Below are 20,563 nucleotides of genomic sequence, written 5' to 3' on the forward strand. Positions count from 1 at the left end.
TTAATTATACTTTTATACCTATATTTATTGACGAACCTTTTTGCATCATTTTACTTACATTAATCGTTAACCAGACAACTTGCCATATATGTACTAGTGTCTTCTGAAGAATCTTCTGATGCTCAATCCTTCAAATAAAATTGTATCAACACTGTTCACTAATCAAAACAACTTGTTTTAGTGCCTAATCGCTTCTTTTTTCACGTCCTTGATATTTTTTTCAGTATTCGTTTCCGCGACCGAAACGATTTTCTTTAGTTACTTGAGGGAAATGTTTGGATTATGCTCCTGTACAGAGCCTCCTATACCAGCCAACGCCTGTCATTTTTAATCTCCTTGAAAGTATAGTCTTTGTATCTTCGTAAGGAATTCTGACTTAACCCCTAAATAAACCGAACAAAGACCCTACTTAAAGAAATTTATTGTCATATTGTGCCTGTCGGTTCCACGACAAATCGGCGCTGCCAAATCAGCGCCCGACAATTCAGCGTATGAGGATTCGGCGCTACGACAAATCGGCGCAAAGACAACTCGGCGCAAAGATAAATCGGCCCAACGACAAATCGGCGCAACGACAAATCGGCGCTAATGTCGAATAATCAAAATATCAAATATCAGCAGAGTGCATAAAATGAAGAAGCGCGTTTTCCTGCAAGTCAGTCAGCATCAAAATTACAAGTCTTGTAATAGCAAAAAGTGAGGTTACAAATACAGTTGCGGCCGTTGAAAACTCAGACACTTTGACAACGCCAAACTTTTGGCTTTGTAAATGGTATTGAAAGTGACGTTTCTCAAAATGTCACTCAAACATTATCCAGATTAATTTCTCTCGCAATGGCTCTTATACTCACACCGTCCCTCAGTCTAACACATTTTTGCAAATCAGATAATTGCGGCATTTCAAAAGTCACGCGCGATTCTGACCTAATATGTCAAATACTGACACTGACTTTATAATCCTTAATGAAAATCCTGTTTACGCTAATCAAATTTCAGAATTTATACAGAGTGTTTAAATCTTTCCTGTCTGAGATTTCAACGGTCGCAACTGTACATAAGGCCCGCTTACATCTCATGTCAATAGAATGACAAGTGACGGCCAAAATTCCGTGGCCGCAATTGTACTTACCAAGAAGGTTACAATGTTAACCTCCTTGACTGGTACACTATGTTACTATAGACACTTCCAAAAGTTAATCAAAATTTGAGTTTTGGGAGTGTCTATAGTAACACACTACTATTATTCTTTGCCCGCGATAGTATATTGAACCACAAATACTTCCATACGTTCCAGAGCAATCTAAACGTCCGAACTTCAGATTTGGATATACGTTCAAAATTTCAAGGGCTTCTTTGCTATAATGATTGTTGATTGTACGGTGCTAGTTGCTATGATTTGCGGTGAGTTTTGAAGTTATTATTCAACGGCTCGTGGGTAATAAATCCTGTTATCCAATAAACGCACTTTAATAATTACAGTAATATGAATAGTGCGACGATATGTCATTGCGCCGATTTGTCTTAGCGCCGATTTGTCTTTGCGCTGATTTGTCTTTGCGCCGAATTGACGTAGCGCCGATATGTCAGCGCCGAAACGACGTGCGCCGATTTATCCGCGCCGAAATGACGTGATACCGTGCCTGTCAATCACTAGACGGTCTCCGACAAATATTTTGAGTACTACCCCAGGTAATTTTTTTCTCTGAGACCCCTTAGTGATTGACAGGTACAATATCACAATAAATTTCTTTAAGTAGGGTCTTTGTTCGGTTTATTTATGACTTAAGTCAGAATTCCTTACGAAGATCCAAGTACTATACGCAAACTCGCATCTAAAATTTTAACGTGTTATTAAAAATGCCTCGCAGAGTAAGACATTTATCAAACTCTCAAATTAATTGTTATTAGTTGTTATTAACTTTATTAATATGCTGCGCTACTAATATCTCTAATAACCTCAATTTTTATATGATGAGATTTTTCACCATAGGTCAAAAGTGTACAATGTTGTCAGCTCTATTTTAGATGTAAATTGCGGTGTTGTGGTTCTTTGATTAAAAAACAGACTATAACTTCACGAAAAATTGGAGCATCAATTCGTTACTTTTATATCCGACTTCAAACAGTTCTCGTTTATCTAAAAACCTCGCGCTGTAAAATGGAAGCTACTACATTTGTAATGTAAATAACTATTTCATTCGTTATTCGTTCATTGGAGATTTCGTAGTTGGTGAGGCTCCACCAGTGTCCATTTACTCAAATAGCTGCGGTCCGGCGCTGAGCACAAATTGCAGCCACGCCACCCATCAATGGGGAAATGAATCGCTGACAAGCAGCTGACAAGTGAAAAGAGTTTCTCAAAAGTGTGATGACATCGTTCCTTTTCTCGATTCTCGATGTTATTCCTGGCTTGTGCAAGAGGTTCCATGAGTATTTGCGACGTGTAAATTTAACGGGGGAGACAATTCAATACCTGCAGGATCATACCTATAGTTCACATCTAAAATTCTTTTAGTACTGTTAATAAATTCATTGTTCCAGCTTAATCATTTATGTATCTCTGTTAGTCAAATTTCAATTCACTGGCCGCAAGTTAAAACTTCAATCAAACATCCGCTAAGAACTCATTTATTAAATTCACTCTTTATAAATTTTGCTCGGACACAACTGAAGACGATTATTTTGAAATAAAATTTAAGTTTTCAATCGTTTTAATTTCATTTCAAACTCTTGCAACAGTACGACCTCTCGCAGAACCTTAATTAAATTAAATAAAATAAGTAACGTAATACAACGTAGGATCAATACATTTTTCTTTTCTCCCAATTTTTTTTCTTTCATATTTTTTGCGCAATACCATCTGAAGAGAAAATTAGAAAAAAAAATCCGAAACAAAACCCACCAATCGGAACACTTTACGTTGGTACCGTGACCAGGATTACACCAAAACGGAAACAGCAGATTCGTACAGAAGCTTGCAGTATCTCTTTAGAATATCAAAACAGTAGGAAAAATCCCTGAAGATTGTGAAGCATTTATCGAAGTATCGAGAGAAAACATTAAGGTAATTAAAAAAGTAGTACACCTTGTGGTTTGTTCGAAAAAAATTAATACAATGAGAAAGAAACAAAATTTGAATTTACAATGACATCTAATCATTCATATCATCCAAATGTTGTGACCAGGGAGATTGAGAGTAAGTGTTGGGATATTTGAAAGAAGATTTGATTGATAGTCTTTGATGCTCTGTGCGTTGAGTTTGATGTGAAGAATGAGGGACAGGTTCTGAGTTTGATACTTGGTTGTATGGTGGTTATAAATGTGCTATGAGACAGGTCCCTCATACACAGATCCATCGTAAAATGCTCCATCGGCTTTTACCTCCTTCATCGTTGTAATTGAATAAGACTTATTGTTGTTGATTTTGTTCTTCTATTAGTTACTAGTAGTGTACTTATATTTTGCTATTTGCCTAAGGATCTTGATATTTGGATGGAAGAAGAAAGTTGCCAATATATCCCAGGATGTTTGGAATCTGCCTCACTGTGTAGGTCCTATCGATAACAAGCATGTCGTTCTACAGTCAGCAATAAGTTTTGGTAGTGAATACTTTAATTACAAGTTGCAATTTAGCATCGTGTTAATGGCGGTAGTTGATGAGCAAGAAGTTCGGAACTGTACAAAATGATGACTAAGAAATTAAATTATCATGTTAAAGCAGAAGCTATTCCCTGGAAAAATAGATGTGCATCAAAAGTATTCATTAATCCGCGTACGAGGCTTGTTTCTGTCCTCCAAAAAAATCGGAAGATCTCATTCCCAAACCATCAGAACGAAAAAAAAAAAAATAACAAAAATGACATACCAATGTAATTATATTAAAATTAATGTAAAATTATATGAATGATAAACTAAACATTTCAAGTTAATCTAATGTAGTGCATTTTTTGTTTTGAAATAAAGACAGTAAAGACATATGAAACAATTTTTTTGTTAATCAGTTTACAAATAAAATTTAGTAATGACAGTTTTTGAAGTGAAAACTTCTTTAGGCGCACTACATACATTTTATTCCCGGGCAGTGAATTAGTTTCATGCGACACGGTAAAATCGTAACGCAGCACAAGCGAAAATCGTCCGCAGAACGACACGGTAAGGAGTCGAGATTTTTTGGGGAGCGAGCGAAAAACAATCAACTGTGCGTCAGTTGTCAGTTTTTAATTTTTAGTGATAATTGTGTTGTGACCTGACTGACCTCAGTGCCATTGCCATCTCGAACTCCAGGCCTTAAGCCAGACAGCGTGTGACGTCCCGAGGAAGGCCAAACGTCAAAATTTGACATTTGTTTACATTTTCAGAAAGTATCAAATACGGTGTTTTAATCATTCTTATGAAAATTGTGAGATAAGCAAAAGCTTGGTGGCAAGTGTATACCGGGTGTCCCAACGGTTTGGCAAAGTAGATTTACTAAGTTAATATAAGTTCTTTGAAAAATGTTATTATTCCATGTTATACATACAAGTTATGAGCACGGTTTAAAAATATTTTAGATTATACAGGGTGTTTGGTGTATCGGTGGCAACACAAACTTTTATTTTATTAAATGGAACACCCAGTATTTTTTTGCGTTTTTGGAAAGCTCTCGTCAAAACAAAGAGGAAGATACCACATTTGATGGGTCTAACTTCTGCTGTTAGTAAACTATTCGCTCTTTTGTGTCCGGACAAACCAAACTTTAAAAATTTGTAAAAAATTATAACAGATGATAATTATTTAGGTTAGGTTTTTTAAAACATTGTAAATATCGTCAATTTTATTGCCTTGTTGAAAAACATTAAGATTTTTACTTAATTACGTAGAGGGCGCTTCAAACGCAAACTCTTTATTTAGTCAATTTTTTTAAATGGAACGCCCTGTATTTCGATATACCGTTGGATAGCTCTTTCAATAAGCGTTCAAAAGATATAAGGTGTTTGGCATCTAAAATAAATAGTTTATCCACAAATTTGGATAACTTGTTTATTGTGGTTTTTTTTTTGGAAAGTGTACAACCGCCACTGTTCTTTTTATTTCTTTTTTTTAAGTTAATTAAAGGTTAAATTTATTCTCTTTTGAATTATTTTGTACATCTATAGTAATATTAAACTCGATGAAATGTATTTTTTTGGTTCAGTTAAATTAAAGAAAAATCTAAAATATTTGATATTTTAGATGAAATTTGTGGATAAACTATTTATTTTAGATGCCAAACACCTTATATTTTTTAAACGCTCATTGAAAGAGCTATCCAACGGTATATCGAAATACAGGGCGTTCCATTTAAAAAAATTGACTAAATAAAGAGTTTACGTTTGAAGCGCCCTCTACGTAATTAAGTAAAAATCTTAATGTTTTTCAACAAGGCAATAAAATTGACGATATTTACAATGCTCTAAAAAAACCTAATCTAAATAATTATCATCTGTTATACTTTTTACAAATTTTCAAAGTTTGGTTTGTCTGGACACAAAAGAGCGAATAGTTTACTAACAGTAGAAGTTAGATCCATTAAATATGGTATCTTCCTCTTTGTTTTGACGAGAGCTTTCCAAAAACGCAAAAAAATACTGGGTGTTTCATTTAAAAAAATATAAGTTTGTGTTGCCACCGATACACCAAACACCCTGTATAATCTAAAATATTTTTAAACCGTGCTCATAACTTGTATGTATAACATGAAATAATAATATTTTTCAAAGAACTTATATAAACTTAGTAAATCTACTTTGCCAAACCGTTGGGACACCCGGTATAAATAATAGTTTCAGTTGATACCAGGGTATTTACTGTTCATAGGACGTCGCAAGAGACGTTGAAACCTGGGAAGTATTTTTATACCCTATCAACATTTTCGTGATTACAAGTCGTTGTAAGGGCAATTTAGTTGAAACTATATTTGCTACACGTATAATTGATATGTAAGAAGCATTTGTTGTGATTTGGTGTTATTTAAATGATTCACAAAGTAAAAATTACGCAAAAACAATAAATACACAAACTTAACCTTACTTGTAAATGACAATTTTCACGTTATTAATGGCATTTTACTCCACGACGCAGTAATTGTAAAGCCTAAACACATCGTTCTACTAAAAAAAAAAGAGTGCTAACCAAAAATGTTACTGTTTTTATTAAATTCTGGAGGTTTAATGCGTTTTTCGATGAAGCCTTTACTGTGACGTCACGATCAAAAACAATTGCTGCCTTAAGGCTTTGTGTTCTAGATGGCAATGTCAGTGCAGAGCTGCAGGAGTCATTGTATATACAGGATATTTCACGAGTGGTAATGAGCCTGACGTAATTTAAAATGCAACCCACATTATATTTCCCAAAAAAGCTGGCTACTGAAATTAAAATGTCCGGCTTTTTTTGAAAATGTATTGTGACTTGAATTTATTATTCCGTCAGGCTCATTATCGCTCGTGAAATACCCTGTATAGTTTTATATAATATAAACGATAAAGACACGACAAATATTGTAAGTTTACGGATGGATGTAGGATTTAATACGTAATTCTCAATTATATGGCTTCAACAATTCATCCATTGGAAAAATTTGTGTAGCAAAATTTGAAGAGGAAAATGAACAAATTATCATAAAACAGGGTATTATCGTAGTATTGCTATGAAAACTTGTGTTGTGTTCAATGTCATCGTCAAGAAAATAAAACTTAAACATCCAAACCTAACCTCACAAATTTTGCTAGAGTGTACAGTTGCGGCCCCTACAAACTCAGACAGTGTGACAAATAAAAAATGTTGGCGGTGTAAGATGGTCTTAAAATTGAAGTTTATAAAATGTCACCCAACTGAAAGAAAGTCAGTGGCGTATAAAATAAGAAATTTGAAAAATGTAAAAATTCAAATACAATACAGTTAATATTTTATTGTATCACCATTAGCATCTATGACCTTTTGGAGTCTCCTCGGCATTGACAGAACTGTGCGTTGTACACCGCCCACAGATATTTGAATTTAATTGAGGCATTTTAAAAATTGTGCACGCTTCTGACTTACAAAAAACTGACACTGACATTGCCATACCGGATAAAAGTCAAATTTACACAATACGATTTTTTTGAATTTGGCAGAATGTGTCAAAAGACGGTGTCTGAGTTTGTAGGGGCCGCAACTGTACCTCTAAAAGCGGACGTATTTGCAGTTTCTATTAAAAAATACAGATTTTTTATGTTTATTTAAAAACAGCATTGGAATTAAATAATACTAATTATTTATGCCTTGCTCCTTATTCCTCCAAGTCATCCATAATGATATATTTTTTTATAGAATAGGTAGGTACAGTCGCGAGCAATAAATTTTGTTCGTCAAGGTCATTCTTTGACACAATGGAAAGTGCTCTAATGTGAAACGGGCATAACCTCTAATAAATTCTATTTGTCTTGTCTTGTCAACATCTTGTCAAGTTTCACTGACGTTAACATTGCTTGAGAGAAAAACACAGAAAATGAATTGTATAAGAAGAAATGCAACGTAAAGTATATTGGAACCAAATACATTTAAACTATTAAACTATGACAATGTATAAAAATTAAAAACGCAAAAAAATAACGCAACAAAAATATCACAATAGTTATTTATTTAACGAGTTCGTGTGTAATTTGGGCTTTTTTTGCATGAGTGGGCCAGTTTAAAACTCGAGTGAAACGAGAGTTTTAAAGGTCCACGAGTGCCAAAAAAGCGCAAATTACACAAGAACGAGTTGAATACAACGTTTTTTTGTTCGACGAGCCCCCCCAAAGGCTCCAAATAGCTGGAAATCTTTAAAATTAGCTTGACGTTTCGTTTTGACAAGTTGTCAAATTCATCAAAATCCGTTCACACAGGAGAAAATTCTCAAATTCTGACAGTGTCGAACAAAAAAAAAAACTATAAATTTAATACTTGGTCATTTCTCCGTTCGCCTCAATAACTCTGGTCAAACGGTTGGGCATGGACAAGCATAGATTTCTGAAATAGTCTTGATGAAGCTTATTCCAAGCGTCAGTTATCACAGCCTATTCTGAGGTCTTACTTGACGGTGTTGGAGGCTTCTTACTAAACTACCCCACATATTTTCTACGAGGTTGAGATCTGGACTGAAACTCGGCCAGTCAAGCACGGTTATATTATGGTTTTGGAACCAATCTGCTACCCTGTGAGCGGTGTGTATAGGACAGTTGTCTTGTTGAAAAATAAAATCGTTTTCTGGAAAAACTTGTGTCACCGAGGGCAGCATAACGTCTTCCAAAACCCTAATATAAACGCAGTGGCGGCTCGTGGGTTTTATTGTTGAGGAGCCTAACTTGAACAAACTACTTTAAATTTATCAATAAACAATAATAAATTAAAATCCGAGCCTATTCAAATTAAACGGGGAATTTATCAAGGAGATTCTTTAAGTCCTTTATGGTTTTGTCTAGCCATTAATCCTTTGACAAATCTATTAAATAGCACTGGATATGGTTTCAATATTAGACTTAATAATACCACACTATCCAAATTAAATTACCTTCTTTATATGGATGACATAAAACTTTATGCATCAAAAAAGAATCACATTTTATCTTTACTAACAATAACTGAAAATTTCTCAAATGATATTGGGATGAGTTTTGGTATTGATAAGTGTAAAATGCAATCAATATATCGCGGTCATTACGAACATTTAGAATATATAACTAAAGAAGGAGAAATCATTAAAAATTTAAATAAAGGAGAATTTTATAAATATTTAGGTATTAATCAATCAAATCATATTCAACACTCAATTATAAAAGAAAATTTAGAAAAGCAATTTTATTTAAGAATTAAATCTATTTTAAAATCAAAATTAAACGGTAATAATTTAATTAAAGCAGTTAATACATATGCTGTTCCATTACTGACCTATTCTTTCGGTGTTATAAAATGGTCCAAAACTAATTTACAGAACATAAACATTAAAACTAGAGTTCTTTTTACCAAATTTAGTAAACACCATCCTAAATCTGCTATTGAAAGATTTAATTTACCACGCGAAAACGGTGGTAGGGGTTTTTCAAATCTAGAAATACTGCTAAAAAATCAAATTGCTTCACTAAAAAATTATTTCCTCAATAGAGCTCGTGATAACACCTTTTTCAATGCTTTGGTTTCAGCCGATAAAGGCTACACACCTTTAAATTTAAGTGATAATATAATTTCAGACATTGTTAAGCCAAATATACCTGACACAATAGCAAATATAAAACAGAAGTCTTTACATGGAAGATACTTTAAAGAACTGGAACAACCAGAAGTTAATATTCAGGCCTCTCATGCATGGCTTAAGAAATCAAATATTCACCCTGAGACGGAGGGTTTTATATTTGCAATACAAGATCGTGTTATAAATACAAGAAATTATAAAAAACACATATGCGGTTTACAATCGATCATTGATAAATGTAGGATTTGCGGAACTGAAGGGGAAACAATTGAACACATCATTTCTTCTTGCACCGTTTTGGCTCAAAGCGAATATAAAAAACGTTCCGATATATTCGCTAAAATTATACACATGAATTTAGCTGTTAAATTCAATTTATTAAAGAATACACAACCACATTATAGTTATACACCAGAAAGTTGTTTGGAAAATGACAGTTACAAGTTATATTTTGATAGAACAATTTTAACATATTATTCATATTCAGCATAACAGACCAGACATTATAATTTTAAATAAACAACAAAAGCAAGCATATCTTTTAGATATAGCTGTTCCAAATTCACATAATATAACACAGACATATAACACAAAAATTAATAAATATTTAGAGCTCTCCGTTGCTATGAGAAATCTTTGGTGTTTAGAAAAAATTTCGATTTTACCACTTGTAATTTCAGCAACGGGAATAGTACCGCAATCTCTTTTTAAAAATTTAAAAATTCTGGATTTAGATAACACATTGGTAGTTGAAATTCAAAAAGGTATATTATTATACTCATGTCACATCGTGAGGAAGTTCCTTAACATTGACACAGAACATAATACACAACAAAGTCAAAATGCGGAGGCGAGACGCCGGTAATTATGTTGATAAGCACTGCACTATTACTTGATAGTAATATCCGTAATAGTGTATGTACTCCGGCAAAATTGCCGTGCCGCCGGGTGGAGGTGGGATAGTATTGTAATAATAATAAATACACCATAATAATAATTTTTTTAAATATACTATACCGGGTGCCCCAAAATTCGCGGAACAGCTTACCACTACGTTGTTAAGTAAAAATATCAGGTAAAAATGTTCAATCATCTTTTTTGTAGAAGATATGAACCTACATATTTGTTACACTATTAATATCTTATTTTTGTTGTATCCATGGAAATAAGAAAGAAAAATCAAAGCCACGTTGCCATAAGTTATTTGAGGTAAAACCGACATAAAGTCACTTCTTGGAAATGCTGTAAATAATAAAGTAAAGCAAACCTGATCACAATCATTCAGGATTATTTTAACATTGGCTAGTCAAAAACAAGTATTCAAAATCTTTTTTAATATTTAAAATAAACGAGATCAAAGCTGCACCTTTTGAGCCCCCATATCTTCAAATCTAAAAGATATAGGATTTTTTAATTACTTTTCCAATAATTTCTTAACATGAGTTGATATTGCTCAACTGAGTTGTTCCACGAATTTTGGGGCACCGGTATATACAGTTTGTCCCCGGATTGAGTTTAAAAGAGGAAAAAATAAAACTCGCGAGAAAGTTTAGATACGAGGCTGCACGGCCGAGTGTTTAAGTTTTCAAGAGTTTTATTTGCTGGTAATCAACAAACGCAGTACAACATTTTATCCACAACGTATTTTTGATTTTACGCAAAAACTTAAGAAGAATGACATTTTTTTGGTTCATTTAAAACCCCCATTTGTATTATTAAAATTTCAGTATTGATATAGGTACTGTATTCTTAGATTAACATTTTCTGTGAAAATTTTGAGTAAATTTTATGTTATAAATTTTATTACAGTTAACATTGCTTTTTGACAAACAGCATATTATTGTTCTGTTTTTAATGTTCTGTTTTCACAGTATGTAATGAAATTTTACGGCTGACTTGATGTCCTCTTTTGATTTTTGGTGTCGTTCGATACAAAGGGCAATATTTTTAAGATCATTAAATCTTAAACGCGACTAAACCGTGTTTTCTGTTTCAGCAGCAAATAGCATGCAAGGCCAACAAAACAACAAATTTTTGTTCACACTTCCGACGAGTCATTTGCATTTCTGATACCACGTAACCACGTAGTGTTAAATAACCGTTTCTGCTTTCCACTTACGCATATAAGGCCGGTTAAATTTGGTTGTGGCTGTTCTTGACTTTTTACAATTTGTCGTAAGACAATGAATTAAATGGATGATTTAACAATTAATCAATAATATCTTCGCAATTTTTTAATTTCCATATCTTCATTCATTTTATTAAACAATATAAAAATAAATAAAACACGGACTTTTGACCAGGGACCAATAACACCACTCCAAATCTAAAACAAAAACAAACGAGCACCTACAATCTACACTTGTAAACAATCACCGGTGCGTGGTCAAGAGTCAAGACTCGTGTTAGAGCTCAGCTACAGTTCGAGAGACCCAACAACGTTCGTTCCCGCGATGGTCATACAGGTGTCCCAGAGTTGCGAAAAAGCTCCATAACTTGTTTGTTTTTAAAAATATCAACTTTTTCTTTTTTCTAGATGATAGCTACGCTTATACTGCATATTCGTAAAATATTGCGGTATATATACAGAGTGTCCCAATATTATAAAAACACTAAAGTTATGTTTTTTTAAATGGAAACTACCCAGTTTGATTTTATTTTTGAACTCTATGCTAAATTATGAATCAAATTTATACAGGTCGTTTGTACTTATCTGCCATCGTTGAGTGTTTACTCAACAACCTGCTTAGTCGCATATGCCTACTGCGATTTTTTAAACATAACGAATTAAAAATGTCAAAAACTCATTTTTTTCAAATGGCACCCCGTATTTATTATTGCACTGGTCGAAAGCTTTTTTGACAAGCTTTTGAACAATATAAGGTTTGTATAGTCGAATCTGAAAATCTAGGGTGCTATCCTAAAATCGCTAAATTTGTTGCAATTTTTCCGTTAAAAAGACAATACAAAAATCTAGTAGGCCTAACAAAAGATAATCACACAATATGGTCACTCCATAAATATGAATCAACCAACCAAACAGTGTTTAACAATTAAACATTTCATTATTTTAGTGATTTTAGGTTAGCACCCTAGATAGTGCAGGGGTCCCTTCGAAAATTCGTACCATCCAAATCGTTGCACATAAATTAAAATAATTGACACTGTTTGATTTCTGAATGTTTGCCGCATCTGTTAAGTGTTTACTCAATAACGTGCTTAGTCGCATATGCCTACTGCGATTTTTTAAATATAACAAACTAAAAATGTCAAAAACTCATTTTTTTTCAAATGGCACCCTGCATTTATTATTGCACTGGTCGAAAGCTTTTTTGACAAGCTTTCCAACTGTATAGGGTTTGTATAGCCGAATGTGAAAATCTAGGGTGCTATCTTAAAAACACTAAAAATCACTAAAATAATTAAATGTTTAATTGTTAAACACTGTTTTGTTGGTTGATTCATCCTTATGGAGTGATCATATTGTGTGATTATCTTTTGTTAGGCTTACTAGATTTTTGTATTGTCTTTTTAACGGTAAAATTGCACCAAATTTAGCGATTTTAGGATAGCACCCTAGATTTTCAGATTCGACTATACAAACCTTATATTGTTCAAAAGCTTGTCAAAAAAGCTTTCGACCAATGCAGTAATAAATACGGGGTGTCATTTGAAAAAAATGAGTTTTTAACATTTTTAATTCGTTATGTTTAAAAAATCGTAGTAGGCATATGCGACTAAGCAGGTTGTTGAGTAAACATTCAGCAGATGCAGCAAACATTCAGAAATCAAACAGCGTCAATCATTTTAATTTATGTGCAACGATTTGGAAGGTACGAATTTTCGAAGGGACCCCTGCAATTCGAAATTCTGGTAAAAAAAGCGCCACTGATTAAAAACGATGGCAGATAATTAAAAACGACCTGTATAAATTTGATTCATAATTTAGCATAGAGTTCAAAAATAAAATCAAATTGGGTAGTTTCCGTTTAAAAAAACATAACTTTAGTGTTTTTATAATATTGGGACACTCTGTATATATACCGCAATAGTTTCAGAATATGCAGTAGAAGCGTAGCTATCATCTAGAATAAAGAAAAAGTTGATATCTTTAATAACAAACAAGTTATGGAGCTTGTTCTCAACTCTGGGACACCCTGTATATACGAATCGTGACGTCTGAAATCGCGGCATGCCGCCGACCGAGGTTATTTCTCGGGCAGAAAACGATTTATTCCGAGCGAATCGATGCTAGTTAGGCGCATTTTCGTCCGCTTAGTGGCGAACAGTGCTGCGCTAAATTAAACTCTGCCTCCGGCCGACAAAAGCAACAAATGCTAACCGCTAAAATCTTTTTGTAACACATTTTTACGAGAATAATTATCATTTATAAGCAAATATCTTCATAAATAATATGATTTAATATAATATTTAATTAAGTATTATATTTTTTATTTTCTTTTTATTTAATTTTATTTGGGGAGGCACTGCCTCCGTTGCCTCCTCGGAGGAGCCGCCACTGTATAAACGTGACTTGTCAGACGTTCTTCAACTTGTAATAATACCCCTCGACTATTTGCAGAAATCCATGCCCACATGTTAACCGAGAATCTACGGCTGGTATCAATTTTCCTAACATACTTTTCATTATATTGCTGGTTTCTTGGTCTGTAGACACGTAACCGACCAGAGGAAGATGACTGAAACACTTTTCCATCAGTGAAGATTACATGTTCCCAGATATTATCTTGTTTTAAAATATAATCGAGTGGAAATCCCACTCTTGTTTCCTTGTGTCTCGGCTTCAGTCGGAACTTTCTGGCAGCCGTGTGGTTTCTTAGATTCGCTGCTCGTATCCGACGACGAGCGATATGGACCGACGCTGGAAAATTTGTAAGACCCAACGCATCTACTGCTGACAAAAAAGGTCTATTTTCAATTAGACGCACTAGTGTTTGATCTTCTTCTTCTGTCGATGTTCGTGGATGCCCTGAACCCGCTTTCCTTTCAAGTAATCCACTCTCTCTCTCCATCTCCTCACAATAAAATTTACCGAACTTTTTGGAAGTCCAAACTGGGTTGCCACCCTAGCTTCTGACACATCCATCTCTATTAGCAAAATAATTTTTGCTCTATTAAGATACGATATTGGGGCGATAATGTTTAAGGTTTAGATTAAATTTTGACAATTCTTTTTTGAATGACGTTTTATTGACATTGGCCGTAATTAAGCAGGCAAAATTTTTAATTTGTGACAGTAGCGGGAAGTTTCTAAATGACCTTGACGACCAAGATTTAATGCTCGCGACTCGCGACAGTACATACTCGTATTACTTAAAGTCAGTAACAAGCATCATAGAAGTTTTCACTTCTGTCGTGCGGTCTTAAGCACACACTCTTTTTTTTTTTGAACATTTTTTGTTAGTCAAAAGAACAATTCAACTTGCAAATATTTCGTCTCATTTATTGAACGTTATCAGTGCTAAAATTGGTATATCACGTTTGTCATAGTTTAATTACTACGAAACGAGGTTTAGGAATATTAAAATAAAACTGAATAAATTAAATGGGCGTTAATGTGACACTTTTTTTATTGCAGCAAAAAACAAGGGGTTTTTTTACTTCAAATTAATTTGAACAAAATGTCATTTGAACAAGAACAATTCTCGGTGACAAAAACTAAAGATGAATAACTTCCCCAAAAAGCACCCGGCGCTCTGCGGCGATCACTCAAAGTACACTTTTAAACAGCAGGTCGTGCAGGTCGGTTTAATGCACAGACAATTAAACTATAGTAAGACTGTCAAGTGGGATTACATTTTCGGGGACGCGCTCAAGTGGCGCTGCCCGAGCGTTAGGCCAAACTAATGTATAACAAGTTGCATATCTGACTTTCTGTATACCTAGTTGCCTATTTTTTTTTTCAATTTGATTTAAATTGATACTTATTTAAAAAAAATAGAAACGACTAAATAAGTATTAAACATTTTAATACAAATTCTAACATATACAACAAATTAGTAGTTCATTAAACGAGTTTGTGTGTAAATTGGGATTTTTTGGGCATGAGTGGGCTAGTTCAAGGCGAGTGAAACTGAATTGAAGGGTAGATCTAGTTCAATAATTTGATCTTGCGTTAACTTCTAAAATTTCTGGAGATAATTTTAGAATCGTGTAAAAGATTTTTTAATTTTGAAATTGTTTTTCGCTGATATCGGTCCATATAATAAATGTTTCTACCTTTTGAAGTACGACTACTAACTTTCTTGCATTCAAGTACTTGCAACACACTAGAAGATTTTGTTGGGTGTCTATTTTGGGCCTTGGGCATAACAGGAAGGATTAGATTCTTTACAGTGGGATTTTCAGTAATCGTAGAATTTTCAATTTGTTCAGCTGGTCTAACATTATTTATTGAAGTTTGTTTGTTTTCACGAAGAAAAATCGACGGCAGGGCGTATTTATGGAGTTTTGTTTTTTGAGTAAAGAAATTGTTGCTAAAATGTTTCTCGCAAATAAAGGCATTATCTGTTTTGAAGGGTGGTGCAACATTTACCTAAAGCTTCTATCCATCGTTTCCTTTGTTCTTCTAATTTTGGATACTTAAAATGTTTATTTTTTATCGCCGCTCTTGTTGTTTACATAGCATTTATGTTTAATTTTTCCCATATCCAAATAAATAAAATAAAAATTGCGATCTGAAAAACCATATTTCGTACTTTTTCAAAAAGAAAAAGATAACTTACCAAATAAAAAGATTACGAAAAATTATCTCAAGATACTGGTTTGGAGTAATTTATTTTGTAGAAGAATTTATAAAATTTATTGACTAAACCTTGACAGAAATTAGAAAATTCAAAATTACTGATGACATTATTAATTAATATTCAAATCAACCTTCTTTTTAAAGGGAAACTCCCGATCGGATTAACGAGTAGGTAAATTCGGCAATTTAGTTTGGCCTAACGCTAGAGCAGCGCTAGTGTTGTCAGTGTCTCCCATGTTTTATACGGGTTTTGAAAGTCTTAATTCTGTTGATGGTCTGTGGTTTAATGCAGGAGGTCGTGATCTTTTTAAATTCGAACAGAAATCTATGTATTGGGTGTCGAAGCTCGTTCAGATGGCGCTGCAAACGCAACACCTAAATCAAGTGTCCCGGCGGGACCAACATAAAGATTATTTTAAGCACTTTTCACGATTGATTTATGAATAATTGCACGAAATTTTCAATAATTAAATTATCCTTATTAAAAAAAGCTCAAAATAAATAACGAAATTAGTACCCAATATTTAACCGGTGCCAGTGTGGTGTAACACGAGTCGCCCATGTGCACGGATGAAAGATGTCAAACTCTAAATAGCAAGATGGCAAGATTTGAAAATTGTAAGTTTGAAAATTGTCATTTTACTGTAACTGCAGCAAAAGAAAATAAATGAGTTCACCGTTGATTTTTTTTGTGATGGCCCAGTTGGCGACCTTGACTTCGTCTCGGTCTTCAATCTTAGCACAAAAAGTCTCACTTCTACTCTTAATGATATAATCTATTATAATGCACGTCTCTGAAAAATGTTTCACACATTCTGCCGAATATTTTTGCAAATGATTCCCTATGAATAAATTTAAAATTTAAATCCCTTTTTGTTTGATTTCATTATCTTCGAGAAAAGTACGCAACATTTATTATCCATAACGAAAATTAGAAGTTTATTTACTTATTTACTCTTGAGATGTATTAACTTGGGCTCTGGTCATCAAAAACATCGTCTTTTTTTCCAACTCACTTTTACGGAGCCGCAGGCCTTTTTGTAGAGGGAAAGGAGAGGAGTTAACCAAACGAACACATTTGGAGCGTGAACGAAAGTGAACGAGTTTCGGCCAGCGTCACTTATTTATCGGAAAGTTTGAACCAAACGCGGCACGAACGGAGCCCGCTGATTGGCGGCCAATGAGAGATCAGAGTGCCCAGAGCGCAACGGCGCCCGAGTGACAACCAATAAGAACATTCCTGTTTTAACGTTTACTAATTATTGCGCGTTGGGCTGGGAAGGCGTTGGAAACCGTCAATTGTTGTGTTTTGTTAAAGCGTGGATTAATTGGAGCATGTTGACAGCTAACCTAAAATTTAGAGCCAAAAAATTTTTTCTTTTTTTTGTAATGTTTTACATTAAAAATAGAATAACTTAACGATTTCTATTCTCAAAGCAAATATCAAAGGGCATACTTTGCTGAAAACAAACATGTTCAATTATGTCCCGATTAAACAAGAACTAAAGTGTGGTCGTTGAACAGATGGAGTAATAAAAAAAGGGATGTGGTGGTAGTTGCGCAGAACGATATACGCCGAAGCCTGTTTCACAATGAGTCAGGTTCTTTGTCATTTATCATTCTCATAAGAATATGATATAGTTGACAGACTGAGAAAAAAGTTGCATTCATTAACGTGCACATCTTCTCCAAACATGAACACGTAGTCAAACTGCCGAAGCGATGTTAAAATTAATGAGATGCCGTCAAGTAATTTTTGTGGATGTACATCAGGCTTTCAAAAATATGCGCACGTTTTGAATAAGCCAATTGGAAGCTGCTGTTTAATACGCGGGTACTAGGGGGTGGTTTTATTACTAAGTATATCTATTCAGCGACCACACTTTAATTTAATGTCATTTGTGTCAAACGGCGGGAAATTCAATCTTTACACTCTTCTAAACGGTTTACTTTTTCCAACGCCTACTCAGTCTAAGATTTCATTTGAACGCGCGATATCACTATCAATGAAATTTACTATACTAAGGACAACGTAACATTTTATCTGCCCTGCTCATTACATTTTCTTAGTTACTAATCAATCAATAGGTTGTTAAAACGATCTGATTTACACAGAAAAAAATTCTGACATTGGAATTGTCTTAATAACATTTCATTTTTTAAAACCTAAAACAATAATTGTGGACTTAACAGCAAAATTCTAACCTTAACTTTATTACGTGGCAAATGTGATGAAAAATTATACAGATTGAATCCGGCTTTGATTCTCATTGGTCAATTATTTATGTGGGCGGAGCAGATAAAAAGTTATAACGGCAATACTAGGCAGAATATAGCCTAAGGGAGTCCGTTCCGGCTCAGGGACGCAAGAGTCGCGGGTTCGATTCCGGCTTAGGGCGAAATTAAAAAAAAAGGCTATATTCTGTCTCGTGATTCGGAAGTCAGGTTAAGCCATTGGTCCCGGTCTATTGAGTTGGTCATCACGCTCCTCATAGATTTGTAAACCAGTCCTAGACTGTGTAACAAATTTTCTATAGTGATTTCTACACATCCAAACTATTATTTTTTTTGTTCGACACTGTCAGAATTTGAGAAGTGGGTGGAGTTTAATAGCGGCGCCACTTTAAAAAAAAGGTAATGTCAGGTGTTTCATGTAAAAAGATGACTGTCAATAATTCGTATGAAATAAATTTCTTAAAAAGGATGTTTAAAAAAATGGAGGACAGACAAACACAAATTTCATCACAAACTACCTACAGTAAAAGTAAAACAAAAAAATGTTAATTGTTTATTTTGATTCTTGACTTCATCTGCTAAGGAGGTAGGGTCCGTCTCTCCACCAACCTCAACTGACCGACCATTTTTGCCCATAACCATACTAGAAATTTAGAAATAAACTATATGAGCCGTATCACGACACCCTTATTAAATTCAATCATGACTCTAATTACTTTGGTGACGAATTTATCTCTTTCTCGCAGGTTATAATTGCATAAATCTACGGAGCGATCATTTAAAAAATAAATCGAGTTTGCTTTGGAGCCTATGCTATAGCATGGGTTGCCATAGGTAACACGCCGACTCGATTTATTTTTTAATTGATCGCACCGTATATCGTTTTATGTTTACTTTAATCACGATTTTAATTAACAGCAACTTTAATAACGGTGTCGTGATACGACCCATTGTCTTCAAGAATCTTGCAAAATGCTCGCTACTCCTTTCTTGTTAGAATAATACCAATACGTCTGCTTCTCTATCGTTCTAAAGCGAGGTCAGATCGCGTGACTTAAATGAATGTCGAGGTCTGTTATTATTTATTTACCTATTTACGTAAGTCCCGGTACCGGCAATTTGTTTGTCTTTATCCGTCCGTCCGTCTCATTCCTCGACCACATTCGTTTGAGAATTGTCTCTAGTGAAACAGCCATGTTGAGTAGTGACGGTTGAAAATGACAGTGTTGGTAATAGTAGCACTAGTTACGTTATTGTTATTGTTGTTGCAACCGAAAGCATGAACTGGGGCACCGAGTTCTGGGTAAGTTTGGCCGACCAAAACTTAATTTTTCCACCGGAAAAACTCCTATTCAGTGGAGTGACCGACGATAATCAAGTCATCTTCAGTCACCAGACTTACGCAGAGTGTTTTGCGTGTGTGTGGCTGAAGAACAATCTGGATAAGGTTTCAACGCTGTAAGACGACTTGTTTACCAAAAAAAAATCAAAATCTGATGTTCATGTTTGATATTATGTTGGCGGAAAATAGTGCACTTCACTTGGCTGTGATCTATAGAGATACTGATTTAGTTTCAAAGCATTTGGACAAGAATGAAGTGAAAGATAAAAGTGGTCGAAATCCACTTCAGCTGTTGTGCACTTATGGCGTCGAACATCCTCCTTTGTGGAAACAAGCATACACTTTGTCTTCCTTTTACAAAAAGGAACACATTTCCTATAATTATTATGATGAGAATCGCCCTCAAATGTCACATGATTTATATTGACAAATCACAACTCCGAATTGTTTGAATAGCAACCAATCACAATTTAATTAAGCGGAAATTTTCCCTAGGGAAAATTTCCGATATAATTGCCCTAGGGAAAATTTTTTTTGGGCGATTCTCTTCCGAATATACCTCGGGACAGATATATATCGCCAGAAATTTTTTCTTGCAGTCCAACACTCGTGTTTGTCGCTCAAAATTACCCTCGGGCTGAAGCCCTCGTGTAATTTTCTTGCGGCAAACACTCGTCTGTCAGGACTGCTCGAAAAAATTTCCGGCAATATATCTGTCCCTTGGTATATTATATATGAAAATTACATCGAAGAAGTCTCTACACAGTACAAAGAAATATTCAAAATGTTCTCACATTGTGATGTATTTCAAAACGACAACGTTTTTGGATGGAACTGTCTTGACTACGCCATTCGACTCCACAACTTGTTCGCTGTAGAAAAACTTTTAGAAAGATTTGGGGCCACGATAAACCTTAAAAAATTATTCACATACTATGGCACTATAACACTTGCGTATTATTTGTCACAGTTAGGTTATCCAAATTTATTAGGT

The 20,563-nt window shown here is 34.3% G+C and overlaps 1 long non-coding RNA gene across 1 annotated transcript; it reads right to left on the minus strand.

Annotated features, from left to right (window-relative positions):
• Positions 1-15,199: 15,199 nt before the first annotated feature.
• LOC138136955 (uncharacterized) lies at positions 15,200-16,115 on the minus strand. The gene is made up of 2 exons (XR_011161518.1): positions 15,783-16,115; positions 15,200-15,723 (listed from the first exon to the last, which is right to left on the minus strand). It is a non-coding gene; the product is annotated as an uncharacterized lncRNA (long non-coding RNA).
• Positions 16,116-20,563: the final 4,448 nt, after the last annotated feature.

This window comes from Tenebrio molitor, chromosome 8 (genome assembly GCF_963966145.1).
Source record: "Tenebrio molitor chromosome 8, icTenMoli1.1, whole genome shotgun sequence".
Taxonomy (NCBI): Eukaryota; Metazoa; Arthropoda; class Insecta; order Coleoptera; family Tenebrionidae; genus Tenebrio; species Tenebrio molitor.